The following is a 17,625-nucleotide window of genomic DNA, read 5'->3' as shown; positions in this document are numbered from 1 at the left end:
CGGGTTCCTACGTTAAAAAAAAAAAGTTTGCTGACGAAGGATATTCTTCAGAGTTTGTCAAAATTGATTTTCAGAAGCGGATTGGTTTTAAATCTAGAAAATTATACTCTATGGAGATTTAGTAGATTGATTCAGTATTACTAATTGATATATTTTATGTAGTTGAATTAAAGCATATCAATTATGCGATTGATTGTAACTGTGCAGATAGATTTACATTATATGTCGATTCCTAGTAATATCATTCTTGGAACCTAGCATTTCTCGCTAATATTCGATCTTTGATAGGGGAGTTATTCCTAGTTGTAACAATTTTTATCATCTAATAAAAACGGAGTTTTTATTTACATGTGTTGTTTCATAATTCAAATTTGAGTGCATCCATTATGTTCAACCCCTTCCTATAGTGGTTTGATGCCTAAGACACTTATAATACTAATTAATACTCCCTCCGTCCCCTTCATTTCTTAACATTTTCTTTTTTAGGCCGTCCCACCAATTCTTTACATTACCCTAAATAGAAACTTTTATATATTAAAAAAGTATAAATATTATTATCATACTACAAGTTGACAGCGTATTAACAGTGTTATTAGTGCTTTATTATCACTTATTAATGTTAACTACAGTTGCAAAGTCAAACAGACCCACATGCCTCTTCCTCTTTCTAGTACATCATTGATCACACCTTCTTTTTATCCAGTTCCTTTCCCCTGTATCCATTACCCTACTTTAATTGAGTCCCAAATTATGATCTTCTTTTAAAATGGAGTCTCAACTTCTCAACGATTCAGCCCCATATCTCGATATTTATTCCGAAAATTATCCTTCTCCCTCTTCTTCACCCCTTCTTCCTAAAAATCTCACAAAATTGATTTGGGAAGATGATCTTAACTTATCCCAATTTGTTGAAACCAATCCGGGTGATCTTAAAGAGCAATTCATGAAGGAAATAGTTGAAGATACGCCTGACAGGATTATTGAGCAATATGTGAAACCTAAGAACAACACATTAAAGCTGAAAAAATTGCAGTTCGAGGACCCAACTGGAATGCTGCAAATTTATCTCCCACAGATCGTGTAAGATTTCTAATTTGTTTATGGGTTCCGTGTTTATTGAGTACAAATAAGATTTTCCCGTGTTTTGTGATTTTTCTATGATATGTGGTTTGTGTTTGATGTGTTGCAAAGGAGAATCATGTAATTTTGATACTAACTCATTTCATACCAATTTTGTTTTCAAAAACTGTGATTTTGGGAGTAAGACTAATGGTGATGTAAATTCTACCAGTGTAAATACTTTAAAAAATCCACCAGAAGATCTTGCAACTTCAAAGATGAAACAAAAGTTACATACTGCAGTAGGTCAGTAACACTTGTCTTAACCGTTTGTCTGCATAAAATTACATAGTGTTGATCAAAACAACAAAAATTACATACTACAGTAGGTTACAAAAGTCCTGTCCAGCGTAAAAGATTTAGATTGTCCCGTTTAATGCCTTCTCCACAACATCTAGTGGAGTTGTCATCTGAGTTGGTAATTCTCCTAGTCGCTCGAGTCTTTTCTTCCCGATATGAGGGAGCTTGTAATTGTTGTTGTCACCTTGCTTTAGTATATCAGTCATACAATTTTGTAGAGATAACCAAACATAATTTAAAGTAGATGGTTCCAATTCTTCATATGCTTGAATAACTACATCAACTAGCTCACGGACTGTTTTAGGAGCTTTCTCATGTTGCAATCCTTGTATGATTCTAAAGAAACCCAAATCATTGATATTTAAATCTGGACTATTGGCCGGTTGATTAGCCAATGTTATGTTAAACCCATCAGATTCTGCAACTTCCACAAACTCTACATCGTCACCATTTATATGAGGCCTAGCATTATCTTGTTGTATAACGATATGTTTGTTGTTGTCTTGTGGCCATTTGGCTTTAATAGCCGGGATGATTTTTTCTACTAAACATTGTTTAACCACAACTTTAGTGATGTTTTTAATAGGTTTGAGTTCCATAACACCCTTTGCTCGGTTCTTACTTGTTCTAACAGCTGCTTCTTCTTTAGTGAAGGAGAATATGCCTATTTTTCCATCAAAACTACAATTTCCATCATTGTCAAACCTAGGCCTAGCCACTGCACTCATAAACATAACCTTGGTTATAAACTTTTTGGACTTAGAAGTTCTATGTGGTTCCTGTTCACTTGGCAATATGTAGTACTTTTGTGAACATCTAGTCATATAAAACCACTTCTCATCTATATGAACTATAGAAAACATTCCTATATACGTTGGGTTTGTACGAAGTGTAGAGCTTTCAATATGTTTTAAACAAAATGTCACCCTAGCTCCCATGTTTATAGGTGTCAGATAAGACTTCAAAGCATTTGAATGAGATTTAATACTACCTTTTTGGATCATTCTATGCACAGTAGATTTACCTGCCTTTAGTTGGCAAGCTAGTGTCCTAATATTAGTTCTTAGATGCAAAGGAATGGATGTTACCTTTTCTAAATCGAAAACATATGTCATGTTGCCAGCTTTATATTTTCTGTCAACACTGGGTAACTCCATCTTTCCATCTTTAATTGCTTGTTGAACATCTTTCCATATTGTGTAAATGGTTATTCTGCTAACTCCAAAATCAGTGGCAAGTGTGTTAATTGATCCTCTCTGGAGTTTGCCATTGCAAAAGTTTAGTGATAGCCTGTGTACAATATCTTTTTTTTCTAAATTTGTCAACCTTTTCTTTTTTGCAGTGGTCACACCAGATGATGACGTTGAAGTGTTGAAGTGCTCACCATTCTGAACTTCTCTCAAATCTGGAAATATAGACCCACTTTCCATTTTTAGCTCTGTTTTTTTTTGAAATGTATATATGGAGAATAATTTGGTATGAGGTTGCTTTTTTATGGTAAATGGGTGTAGTGGAGGCAAACCCAAAATTTTGTAATCAATCAGTATTGATTTAGGCGGATGTAGTAATCTGCTTTCCCTCCATAATTAATCTCCTGTAAAGTCAATACCATGTATAGTGTTCTGTTTAAATATTAATTTCTTTACTCAGCTTGTTTATTTTATTAATAGTCATTGGTCTTTGTGCTAAAAGGTAATGTTAAGAAACCAGGGGGACAGGGGGAGTATGTGTCAATTCAAGTCATTGATGGCATTAGTTACATCGTACTTTCTACGATTTTCGAAACTTAAATATCAACAAATTTTTTTTTCGTAATAATTATTTCTCACATAACTCATCATAGGGTTTGTGCCCGACCATACTTCTGCATTCTAAAATATGCTTTTACCTAAAATATTTTTACATGTTCAAATTCAATATTCAAATCACATCATTTATTTGATTAGTGACCTTATCCGATGACACCCAAATTTGCAACCTTAAAATTCATACTAAGTTTCAGCTTAATCTCGTTAAGCAATATATATATATATATTCTACTAACAGATAATCACATACAAATATTGATAATAATTCTAACAAACTCCCACATTTCAAAAATGCACACATAATTATATATTTCATTATTCATAAAATAGTCTTGAATCTTTTTTACACAAAATCTTCTATAACCGCGGAAACCTCAATTCATAAATGTACCAATTAGACTCATATTTTTCTTTCACAAATTCATTTAAAACCCATCAATTTTCTATTTTGTTGATCATAGAAGTCTTAAACTTGATTCTATTTTTTTCTCCTAAAGATATAAGTAGGCCATTCAATCTTCCGAAATCAATAAAGTTTCAATACAATCAATAAATCATGCACTTTTTTCTGAGCATTACTAAAATAACTATCAATAGATTTCACGCCTTCACACATTTTCAATTTATACCATACTCTCATTCTAAGCAAGAATGCTATCTTTTTCAATGAGTATTTCTTTACTGTCCAAAAATAATAATTCTTATCACGACTCAGACATGGTCAGAATAACTCTCCTATAAAAATATAAAAGCTTTATGATCACTTAATACCATTATTATATGAATTGTAACTTATTAAAATAATAATTGTGATCAACTATCCTAATAATTTTTTTTTCCAAGTCACACTAACAAAATCCAAATTAATAAACACCAGGATTACATATAAATGAAAATGAACAAATACACAAAATATGTAGACGTTAGAAAAACTTAAATCAAGAGGACAATATAAAATAGAAAGCCCAAATGCTAATATTGGCAAAAAGAAATTAAATCAAAAAACTAACCGGGAGTCTATATACTAGAATACATTAATAAGATTTGAGAAGGTGGAGTGTAAAATATTGCTGTGTGTAAGACTAATCTTTTCACAATCTCACTTCTTCATCTTGTAATCATTTTCTTGCAAAACCTGAGTTTCATGGCTAACAGTATGGCAATGCATTGGGTGCCCCCCTCCTGGAGCCCTCAAAATTAATGTGCATGGACATGCAAGCTCCTCCCCTTTGAGCAATGGCAACGCTCCAAGCATCGGTACTATTTATCGAAATTATGGTGGTGACATGTCTCTTCTCACCACAAGGGTGATTCAAGACCTAACTCCGTTAGGAAACCAACTATGGACAATGTATGCGCCACTGTGCTGTCCAAGAATATGAAAACGTGATATTGGAAACTGATAATTATGATAATGCGTATATGACTATGAAACATGTCCATGTGGGTGCGAGCTCCAATCTTCGACATAGTTGATCAGCTACACACGTTGATCCATGATGATTCATGGAAATGTGCGGTGTCCTATGTTAACCCAGCACGTAATAGGGTTGCTCGCTTCCTTGCCAAGTTTGGAATGGAGACATGCAGGTACATTTACACCTTCGACAAGCTTGTGGGAGACGTGCTTCTAGACTGGGACCGGGATATGGGTCTCCACCACCCTTTGTTTATAGACATCTTTATCCCCTCCCAAGCTCTAGACCCTCTAGACTTCAATATAAGTATGTCCCTAGCCGAACACTTGTAGTTTCGGCTTTTTCGGGTGGCACGGAAAATACTTTTGGCTTCTGGTTGGTACACTTATAATATTGTAACATTCTATACAATACCCCTCCCGTCAAGTTTTGTTAAACAAGCGTTACCTAATCTCTGAAAACAGCATAAACATGACACCAAATGTAAAAAAAGCCCAAAGCAATAAACACCCAAAAGATGCAAGTAGATGCAACAAAATAACAGGTTCCAACATTATCCACCAAAAGCAATAAACACCCAAAAGATGCAAGTCTGAAAATACGTACCCTTGATAAACATTCTAAACATACATCAACCAAAAACGGAAGACATGAATGTTGTTAAATATTAGATGAAGCCGGCTGAGAAATGTTAATCTCAATAGCATGTGATGATTTAGATGTTTCTCTTGCTGCCTTAGCTGTTGTCTTAGCTATATTGAAATGGTCTCTCACTCTTCAATTTTTTATCACCACGGGTTCGCCCTTTTCTTGTGCTTCCTTCCTTTGTTTAGCAATAAGGCCTCCTTTGCAGATCCTTGAATTATGACCATAACAGTCATATTTAGTGCACTTCACTGTTTTTGCTCTCTTGTCTTTTTGATCTTCCCTTCTTCTCTTTTACTATTTCTACAAGGTCTCCCAACACCTCTTTTGAGTGTAGGTGGTTATTAGGAAGGTCTTCGTATGATGGCCATTGATCTTTGTCAGGAACAGGACTGATTCCAAAGGGAGTTCCAAAGGGGGCCCTGGCCCCTCCTAGATTTAACTGTAGGCTTGCTTACAGAGACGGAGCTAGGGGGTTCCATAGGGAGCCCTGGCCCCTCCTAGATTTTTAATTTTTTTTACTTATATAGTTTTAGAAAAATATTTTATTCACAAAATTAGGTACAAAATTAATCATATGTGTTAAGTTTTGATTGTAACAAATGTATATATGCATTAATAGCACCAATTAAAATATTCCACTTTAGTTATCATATCATTTTGTACAAAATTTCCTATCCAATTTTGCGTAGCATTACATATAATACTATATTATATGTATTATTTAGTTTATAAAATAGAATTATATCATTTATTATAAATTTTAATAATATAGACTCGGATGTTAGACAATATCTTTTTCTTTTTTTATGTCATGTCTATGAGTCTCTCTCGTTGCAACTCGTTCTTTCAAATCTCCGTCCTCGACCGCTTGGTAATTAAATAATTAAATTTTCTTAATGAAACGATTGAGCTTTCTCATCACTACAAGAAAAATGGACTCAGACAACATCCGTTACACAACGGTTTGAAAAAACTCTGTTGTCCCAATTTGACATACAACGGTGAAATATGATATATAATATTATTGAATTTAAATGGTATTTATATTTCGGCCCCCTCTTGAAAAATTTTCTGGCTCCGTCACTACCTTCTTATATGTCTCCACTGAATAACATGTGCTAACTACCTTGCGGGGATCAATTTTAGCATGCAACGTTGCTTTAGTGACATGCCTACATGGTATTATACACACAAATAAACCCAAACAAACATACAAATAACGAAACAAAAGTGAAGCTGAAGATGGAGAAAATGGTATATATACCTCAGTTGAAGATGAATGGAAGATTGAGAAGACGAAGAATCGAAACTGCACTCCTAATTGATAAACACCGCTCTCTTCATCATACGAACCCTTCTTGTTATGACTATCGACCGTTATACTCAATTTTTACCTAAACCCCCATTTTTACATAACCTGATTTTTAACCCATGTCAATCGTAATTTTTTTATGTTTTTAGGGTTTTTTAATTTTATTTTAGGGTTAAATTAGGATTAGTTAACGTTTGTTTAACAGAATTTGATGAGAGGAGTATGATATATAATGTTACAATAATATAAGTTTACCAACCGGAAGCCAAAAGTATTTTGCGTACCATCTGGAAAAGCTAAAACTACAAGTTTACCATTCAGAATTTCTCTTAATTATTTAATAGACATCAGTCACTTGCATAAAATGATCTGTGTAAACACCTATTATATCACGCGCGCGCACACACAGATATACATACACACACACACACACAGGGACGAAGCCGGCAAACATCTATAACGGGGGCCAAAAAATTTTACTTAACATAGTAAAATATTCAATGTAATTGTATATATGCATATTTTTATTTTTTTATTTTTAAATTTGGTCTAACATATAAACTAGAGAAATCTAAGAATTAAAAATTTATTTTATAATATTAAATATTTTTTATGGGCGAACAAACATTATTTTTTAGGGGGGCCAAATATTTATATTTACATAAATATATAGATAAAATACAATTTTTTCACAATTATATAACACATATTTCAATATTATGGAAACTCTAGGGGGGCCATGGCCCCCTCTGGCCCCCCTTGGCTTCGTCCCTGCACACACACATGTATATAGACATCAGATATTATTTATAAGTCCTACATAGACATCATTTAAAAATTGATGTCTAAATTATATATTTTTAGCATCTCTCGCATAAGCATCGATTAAAAAAGTTTCAGACATCAATTTTTAACTGTTATTATAGGCCATTTTCCTGATCAATTTTTAACTGTTATTATAAGCCGATTTCCTGATCATGTTAATTATTTTATCTTATCGTTCATTCCACCAAGTTAGACTATAACTCTCATATTCAATTTGTAAGAGATGATTCATCTTTTACTACACTTACTTTTTAATTCACAACTTCTATCCTAACAAATTTATATACTCCTGACTTTTGTGGGTCTTACTCTCAAAATCGATTATTCCTCGCAAATCTCATCCGTTCCCATCAATTTAGTGCAACCAAATACAAAACCACAGCAATGTCATGACTCATGAGGCATCCAAGACACCACAAAAATCTGCAAACAAAATGCGCAAACCTCGACCGCTCAAAATACGATAATAAAATTACCATGTTCTCTTAACAACAACCTGTTTCCAGTGGTTTCCAAAAAATCCCCACCATTCCAATAATGGAAGTGGGACGAGGCTACATTTGATGACATTGTTTACTTCATGTGGAAAAATAGTACCTTAACGTGGGCTCGCTTTCCCTCCCTCTCTCCTTTCACATCACTCTCTTTCACAACTTATCATGCCCACCAGTTCACCACTTATCCCAACCCGAACCAACTTTCTCATTTCTTTGAACGAAACTACACAGGTTTCTTACATACATCCAAGCCCAAGCGTATGTATTCCTATTTTATGTGATTATTTTCACTTATTCTATGTGTTGGTTAAACTGTTCAGAAAGATTTTTTTCACTTGTCCACCTAACACTCGACAAAGTAAACTAAAACGAAAATAAAGAGACTCGTGTAAATGTTGTTTAATTCTCAGGTTATATGTATGTTATATTGTTATCTAATAATCTATACCACGAAATAAACAACTGAGAGAGAAACCTATGAAATGAATGTAGAATATTTATCATATAGTTAAAACAAACTGAAAGAAGAGATATATCCGAAACAAACCGAAAAAAAAGAGAAGGTCTCGCATGGTTTGTCCTGCTTTTTACTTTTTTCACTAATCATAATACTTGAGGGTGATAAGATCATCTTATATTGTGGGTGTTTGGCAACTCATTTTAAGTCGGACTTCTCGGCTTATAAGTTAGAAACACTTATTCGTACCGTTTGTGTAAAAAGCCAAGAAGCACTTATAAAAAGCTAGGAATGCTAGCTTTTGTTTTAGAATTTCTACTTATTTCCCAAACACTTTAATCACTTATAAGTCTTATCTTGCTTCTAACTTTTACTCCACTTATTTATTTTAAGCAATAAACGCTTATTTTAGACTCACCCAAACGGCCCCAATTGATTCGGATCTGACTCAATTGAGAATATTTCAAAATTTGAAGTGAATATTAGTTTATAATTATGTATATTTCACTTGAAACAAAACCAACTAGTCTATGCTGCCGATATTTACGCATGCACATTGTACTCAGAATCTGGAATGCTGATATAGTGATATGGATGTTACAGGATCACCGGAAAAGCTACTTGTCTCCATGTAATAACATTTGTAAGAGAATCCAGAGAGCAAGATAGACCAACATATGTAACGTAACAGGAGTGTTTATACATAGCAGGCATTTGCCTTAACTTTGCAAGGAACTGTGACAGTCATTTTTGTTTTGGGAGGTTGTCATTTTGTGCGAGGACAAGCTGATTTCGTATCTTCCAAAGATCCTCATCCTGGTCACTCTTTCAATCAAAAGACATGTACGTGTATAGAGAGAAGTGGTGAGGTGGGCCGCTTGCCCCGTTAGTACTACACAAATATCGTCCTTATCTTTTTCTATGTGGATGATATTTAACCTCGATATTTCTGCATGTTGACAATATACACTAAAAAGTAGTGCTAGGTGCACATAATTGTATACATAAAATTTGTACATAATGATGTGGCAAGTGATGTGCTGAATTTTAATTAGGGTTGATGTAAATGCAGGGGGCCATTCAATTAAAATCCACCATATATCATTATGTACATGTTTTTTACACAATTATGTGCACCAAGCATTTTCCTACACGAGATGTTCAAAGCCGTTTATGCAATGGCAAGTTGTAGGACCCACTCGAAGCATGGTAAGAAAAATGAGAAATTGGCATTAATAGGGAAAGGGGCTAGTTACAGATTAATCGAACTACACAAATAGTTAAAAGTAGACCATATAATTAAGGTAATTGGATCAATCTTGAATCAAATACAATTTAAATTGGAATTACTTCTGGTTATATTAAATTTTGACAAGATTTCTTCCGATCTCTTCGTGACATCGACCCGAACAAGCTGAAGAACAAGACGTTCCCCCTGAATCATAACCTAAACAAGTAATTCCTGATAAATCAGTGATTGTCGTTGAAGTGGTCGAGAAAGTTCCAAAAGAAGAGAGGCTGTATCCGAGAATCAGAGAATTAGCAAGAAGAAATAACTGAAACAAAGCCCTGTAACTTTAAATTATATTATTTACTATTTAAAAATATAGTTTTTAATTTTTTTTCTTTTTAATAAAAATTTGATGTTTGAATTTTTACACACAAAAAAAAATCTCAAAAAAATTTACTAAACTATGTTTATAAGAGTTTTAATATGTGTCAGTGAAAAAAAGGGTAAAGAAATGAGGGGGACGGGGAAGTACAATTTAATTATAAATTAATACTTTATAGTTAATATACATATATATATATATATATATATATATATATATATATATATTATTTAATCTGAAATTAGAATTCATCTTTAGTCAGTCCTCTGGGCTCTGTGGCTCCGTCTGTTCAGCCGGGGTTCATTTTCAACTTTAAAAAACAGAAATATTTAGATTTAGGAATAAGCTAATTTAAAATTAGCTGTTGTCAAGACGTGATTGTTTAAACATGATTTTATTTCTGTAAGTTTTTGAATAAATGTAAATTTCATCATTTAAAAATAATTTATTAAATTTATTTTTATATTATGTTTTTAATAATTTAAAATTATTAATAGTATAAAATTATAAATACTTATTTAAATTTCTCCCATCGCCCAGGCAGAAGAATTCTTATAGATAATAGAAAAAAGCTTTCGTATCTTTATGTTTTACAAAGTCGAGTGATTAGTGAAATTCGGAGCGAAGAAAGCAGCATATTCTTCTTATTTTAAATAAAATATAAAGGAGCCATAAAGTACTTGTTAATAATTTAGTTCTCTTGCATATTTTTTGATCCTTAATTTAATCAAAGAATGCTGTGGAAACCTAGAAGATACTTGAATATTTTAATCTTTAGATGATTCTGGAAACCAAAAGTTTTTTAATATTTCCTTTAACCTAGTTTATTCCCACTAATAGCCTATTGGTTTGACTTCTTTAGTAGTGGTGATTACTAACATCCAATTGCATGTGATAATTATTCTTATATAACAATATATAATATATAGTGACACTAATACCCTATGCACTTGCCTCTTGATTTGGAACTTTAAATTACCGTCCACCACTAATATAAGTTCTGTATCTTAATAGAAAATTATGATTTTGTAAATGTTAAGTGCATCAAATTGAGAATATAATAACTCAAAAATCTCAGACGTGAGTTAAATTTCAGCTTCCCTTATTTCAAAAGAAAATAAAATTCCAGCTTCTTCAAATTTAGCATTTCAAAGAGTTTAGAGTATAGGAGATGAAAAAGTTGTTCAAACAGGTGACATATTTAGGTGACCGTTGTTTGATATCTATGGCTTATTCTAACCTTCTAGATCGGAAAAATCAATGATAAACGAACCTCTCGCATAAGATTGTGGGATCAAAGTTTCCATCTGTTTGTTCTTTGTGATTCTTTTTGTTGCGACATTTATTGGTGTTACTCTACTTATGGGTGGTCGACTGGTCGTGCATGACTCAGTCGAATTGATTTCCATGCATAAAATTGTTAAATTTTGAATTTTAATATCATAAATTTATCGCGATGGCACCTTTTGTTTATAAAAATATATGCAGTTTTCCGATTATCAACTTGTTTAACTACAATAGCTATATAGCTAGAAGATCGAGCTATTAACCAAAAAATCCAACCAACTTGTAATTTTCTTGCCAAAAAATCTTTAAACTTTTTTTTCACTAAAAACCCCATTGAACTTTACTAAATCATTGAAAAAATTAACTAAAGCTACTTATAGCTGACGTGGACTAACCATAATCATCACATATGTTATGTGACAAATTGATTACAATTTATCAAAAAATAGTAAAAAAACTAAATAAAAAAAATATCACCACTAAAATCAGTTTTAAGATGGTTGATCTGCAGCTCATTAAGACAGAGAATTATCAGGCTCTCATCCCAACAGTGAACAAGCTGCGAATTGCTCTGCCGTCATAGTTCTTCCGATTGAAGGCTCGGGCTAGGCATTTCATCCACCTTGTTTCTACGTGGTTGATTTTGTATTTAGAAAAAATGTATCTTATGGTGTATATTAATGTGTGAAATCCTTACTTATTTAGCTATTCGAGCATAAACAATAAACCAAGCTCCATGCGCAGCCGTGCATCACATCAAGCAGCACAATGGAAACTCTGAATTGAGTAAGATAAAATTTCACCACTTAGCGCGAACAATTCACCAAACACAAACAAACAAATTACTGAACCAGATACTCCCAACCAGCAGTCCCGAGCAACTCCAAACAAACACTACTCCCAACCAGCAGTCCCGAGCAACTCCAAACAAACACTCTCCCTAAATTATAAATTATTATATAATAAATTATTACTATTAATATAGGCATTATGTGGCACACACGTGTATAAAAAGATACGGATCAGGAAAAGATACTTGACAAGTCAGATCAGTAGATTTAACCATGGTTTATTTTGTATTTCTTTTATATAGTTTTAATAAGGTTTATTGGCGTTGTTAAAGAAAACAGAAGTTTAAAGGTTTTTGGCAAAAAAATAATAAGTTTATTGGGTTTTTTGGTCAATAACTCCAAGAAGATCTGTGAAACTTTGTTTCTAAGAATTTAGGTACGCAAAAAGCCGCGATTGAATTTAGGGCGCGATTAGTTTAATTAAAATAAGTGTCTATTATTTATAAATGAGAAAATATTTATGATTAAAAAGTATTTCCTCCCTCCTCTCATTTCTTTACGATATCTTTCTACTACTTAGAGGGGTGTATTGGATTGGGATTTTAAAACATTTTTTTGCATTCATGAAATCCGAGGATGTTCGATTGGGATTGTTTGAAATCTATTAAAATCTTGAGGTATTCAATTGGGATTTCAAATTATGCTACAAAATCCGGTGGTATTCAATTGGGATTTTAAATTATACTTTAAAATCCGATGGTATTCAATTGGGATTGTTTAAAATCCATTAAAATCTGATGGTATTCAAATGCTCATGGATTTTTTTGCATTTCATAAAATGATGGATTTTGTGGCATTCTTCAGTGTATTTTAAGTTTTTTGAAATCCCATCAAAATCAATGAGATTTTGAAGCATTGTGCTTAAATCCTATAAACTCTGCGACATTTTATCAAGAATCCGCACAAAATCAAAATCCATTGACTAAAAAAAATCCATTAAAATCCCAATCGAATACACCCCCGTTAGACATGCATGTTAAGATTTTTATAAAGTATAATTTTTTTACTTATATTTAAAATTTTCTTTTTAATAAAAATCTAAACAGTATACTTTTATTCAGAGGAAGAAAAAGATTTGAAATAATTTACGAAACTGTACTTTATAACAGCCTAAAAATTATAAAGAATTTAGGAGGACGAAGGGAGTAACTTTTAGTTTATGTGTTTGAATGAATTGTTTGATATTTACAACTTATCGGGTATTAAAATTATTAATATAATAACTAAAATTATCGTTTAAAAATTAACTTGTATATCTATCCTTTACATTTTTATAAAATCAAATTTAAAAAATAAAAATAATTTACTAGTAAATTAAAATTTTCACTTCTTAGATTTTAACTTATAAATTAAAATTGACTTAAATGAGACGAATAAATTATTTCTCACTCATAATGACGGCCAAACACCCCTTTACCATACATTCATGGATTAATCAAATAATGACTTATTAGAATATTAAATATTAATAAGATGTATAAAAATAATGTAAAAGCATTTAATTTGTTATATTATTTTACTAGAAAGATATATCAGGCTTACTCACACCGTAAACTATACAATAGTATGATATTGTCCGGTTTTGACCAAAATCGCACGAATTTATTTTTAATTATATACGGAAACGGCTCTGGTTCAGCCTCTATCCTCAACTCATTCCTGGATTGCTCATGTACCCCTTTCTAAATCTATTTAGAGGCCAATTAAGGATGTTATGTATCGTTATAATCTGCTCTAATACCAGTTATTGGACCTGCTAATCGAGTCTAACTTATTTATATTATAATATTGTGCGCCTTGAGCCGAGTTAACAAGAATTAATGTTTTGACTTCTCCCAAAAAATCTCATCTAATGGAGTTATTTTTATATTCAAGGCATATGTGCCCCTCCCAAAACTGATATGTAATAACTCCTAAACATATCTCCCTTCACACATTGGGCTCAACTTCTGTCGAAATTTCCTCCCCCGTGTATGATCTTACTCCCATTAGCCTTAATTATACTGAGATTCCAACTAGCTGTCTAATTCCCTCGAAACCCAAACTAGAATTTTATCTGGTTATTTGACTTTGCCGGGCCTTGGAACACCAACTTGCCTCATCCTTAAACCCATCCCAGGCTATCTCACCTGCCTCCTCATAGATCATTGTGGACCCCGTGTAAGATTATTATGCGTGATTATAACCTCTCTCTAAGATAATTTATTGTGCTTAGTAAGCGAATTTGAGTAATAATACGATAATGTCTATTTAGTATGAAACTTGGATGGTTTGTTTTTAGATTCCCCACAACAAGCCTCATACTATTAAAGTTATCTAGGTTCTTATATACCAGTTATCAGTCCCCTCTCACAATAGATGGGGGATGACTCCTAATAGTCTCCTAATCACACATCGGGTTTAAAACCTGCCGAATACTATCTCTGATATATGATCAGGCTCTCCCCAGACTCATACTGGAAGTCCATCTGGCTCCACATACGTTCAAACTAGAAGATCCACCTACCTCATCCGTAAGTTGATGAGTAGCTCATTTGCCTCTTACTATACGTATAGGGTTGTACATGGCATCATGAATTTTTTGTCACCACCTTTCTTTGTTACCAAATACTATTTGTTGCTTCTTCTGTTTCTGTATTATCACATTATATTTTATATCTTATAATAGGCTAATTAAATTTTTGGAAAACGATTAATGTTTTATTTGTAGTAGGTATATAAATTATGATTTCGGCTACGAGAGAATGGTTTCTTATGATGAGATGTATTGCTAGTTGAGCCGTAGGAGCTTTGAATATGGCTACGAGGTGCAGTGTAATTTTAAAGTTAACAAGAGTATTTATATGAACTTCAGAATACCAAGTATCCGAGGGATGAACAATGTAACAAACACAATCAACAATTTAATTTCGCATATATATGAAAGGAGATAATAAATATATGTAATGAATGATAACATACACGTAAATGAGTGGAAAGTCGCCAACTTTCGGGGTTTGTTTTAAATAAACCTTTTTTTTTCTTTGTGCTAAAAATATCTTGCACATGTAAATGTTTGTATGTAGGGCGGAGATGTGAGTGCAACGTATAAATCATGCACTATAAAAATAAACACGTGAAAAATAACGCTTTGATAGCACTTATTTGTGGTGCAGAGATTAGGAAATGTCAATACAAAAAGAGATAAGCTATCAATATTTGTGTATAGACGAAAGTGTAGTAGTGTCTCTCACATGTAAATATGATATAGACGTGGAACAAGAAGACAGTCAGTATGCGACTTGTGAGTAGCTATAAGATGTGAATGACAGGTAAGTCTCAAAACAACAAATTGTATAATGTGAGCGCAGAGAAACTGATAACACAAGAGTTGTTACGTATGAGTACAAAGAATCCTGAAGTGAAAAATTAGAGCGTCGCAAATAACTATGTGTTATGTAACACACTACTGATAAAAACATAAATGTGGTGTGTATAGTAATAAAGAAGTGTATTTGGAGGTATACATAAAGCTTGTGAAGGCTGGCCCAATAAAAGAAGGCACCTTAAAAAATGTCATAACAGTAGATGTAAAATGATAGCTTAAGTTATGAAACTTAGTATAAAACGTATAAATACAAGTGCGTATATAAGGCCATAAAATTTTAAGCAATCCGTAGTCATAGCAGTACTTCGTGCTACATATATTGGTGTAGGATGGTCAGAAGAATTTAAACAATCCGTAACCGTAACAGTACTTCGTGCTACATATATTGGCTAGGATTGTCATAAGACTTTAAGCAATTCGTAGCCATAGTAGTACTTCGTGCTACATATATTGACGTAGAATGTTTGCAGGATAATTCGTACAAACAAGTGTATATTAAAAAATAATAAAGAAAACATGTTGGATGATATGCAAATAAAATAAATGATATTCAAATAATATACATGTGCCTCATAAATCATAAATATGAGGCATGTGGCAATCACCTACCCAGCTAGTTCGAAGCTAGTATAAATGATAATTATCTATTTGAACAGATGTTTTCAAAGAGTGTTCATGTTGCTCTTTATAAACTCAATATACTTAGTAACAGTTCAAAATTAATGCTTTTGTTGTTATAATCAACAGTTTTTCTTCACACAACCGTTTAGCATGTACACACGTAGTTGTCAAGTACAAATATATATATATATATATATATATATATATATATATATATATATATATATATAAATCATGAAATATTATTGGTAAAACAGTGTCAGTAGAGTAAAATTGACAATAATAATTGAAACAGAACAAGTAACAAACAAGAAAAAATAGAAAAGAAAAACTATGCATATAAAATAAAAACTAAAAATAGGAGTAGGTATTGAAGAAATAACTGCTCTAACGTGGTTGACGTATATGAGTGCGTGTGCAAATGTACAAAAGGTTAACACAACTTAATAAAATATAAAAAATAGTGTAATAATGTGACACTATTTAAAAAACATAATTTGTAGTGAGAAAATTCATGTAGGCAATATAAAATATGAGGAGTCTTTATACCAAAAAGCATATGATAGTATCAATGTACAAATTAAATATCAAAATAAAGCATAGAGTAGCTAACAATAACGAGTAATAAATATATAAAATAAAATGTAGAATAGTAAACTTGCATAGACATAAGTGCAAACGTGTAACAGCATAAACTAACGCATACACAAAAATAGTCGAAATGAGTACAGTAAACGTGGCATGTGAACCTTTACGTTATTCATGTAAGAAAAACATAACAACACAGCATTGATAATAGCGCTACGAGATAATGGAGGAAGCATAGTAAGCAACTATAAGCATGCAAGATGACAAGTAACGAATAATGTGTATAAAAAACAATCAGAAATTTTTAGGTCACTATGTTAAAAAAGTGGTGAAACATATAAGAAAAGAAAGGCACGCTTCAGTCTCGAGGTTTTTGATCGTGTGATCATGGACAAGGCAAGAAAGTACTACTAGAAAGCGATAGATAGATGAGTTGGAGAGTAATACCTGGTGAGACGTTGAGAAACTAAATATTAGTGAGTTGAATATCCATGTCAGCGTGAGTTTCGTTAGAGGTTCATATTTACCAGGCATGTAGTAAAGTTTATAGCTCCATATCATACTTTAATACTGAACATATTCAAGACCGCTTTCATAAGATGCTTTTTCTATTTTTCCTTATTGACAGAAATTAGATGCCTTAACGTCTGGTTCAAAGGTTCCAACAATTTCTATACGATTTTTTAGTGTTGTTTATCGCCTTTGGAATCATAGTAAAACGTCGTTGCTGCCCTGCAAGTTTATATCAGTGGGGTTGTCATAATATAGTGGCAAGTAATATTAGGTAAGTATGCTCAGTCCCCGACGGCGGCGCCAAATGATGGTTGTAGGGATTGCAAGTTGTAACCATAACTATCATGGTGGATTATGTTGGATGTTTTCTTTTATATTTTTCTACCCTTGGGGTTTTTTCT

The 17,625-nt window shown here is 32.5% G+C and overlaps 1 long non-coding RNA gene across 1 annotated transcript; it reads left to right on the top strand.

Annotated features, from left to right (window-relative positions):
* The first annotated feature begins 648 nt into the window (after nt 1–648).
* On the top strand, nt 649–3,068 carry LOC108213462 (uncharacterized). The gene is made up of 2 exons (XR_010290525.1): nt 649–1,080; nt 2,762–3,068. It is a non-coding gene; the product is annotated as an uncharacterized LOC108213462 (long non-coding RNA).
* The last annotated feature ends 14,557 nt before the right edge of the window (nt 3,069–17,625 follow it).

Source organism: Daucus carota, chromosome 3, assembly GCF_001625215.2.
Source record: "Daucus carota subsp. sativus chromosome 3, DH1 v3.0, whole genome shotgun sequence".
NCBI classification, from domain to species: domain Eukaryota; kingdom Viridiplantae; phylum Streptophyta; class Magnoliopsida; order Apiales; family Apiaceae; genus Daucus; species Daucus carota.
Note: the sequence above shows the minus strand (reverse complement) of the source record. Positions and strands in the feature narration are given on the sequence as shown.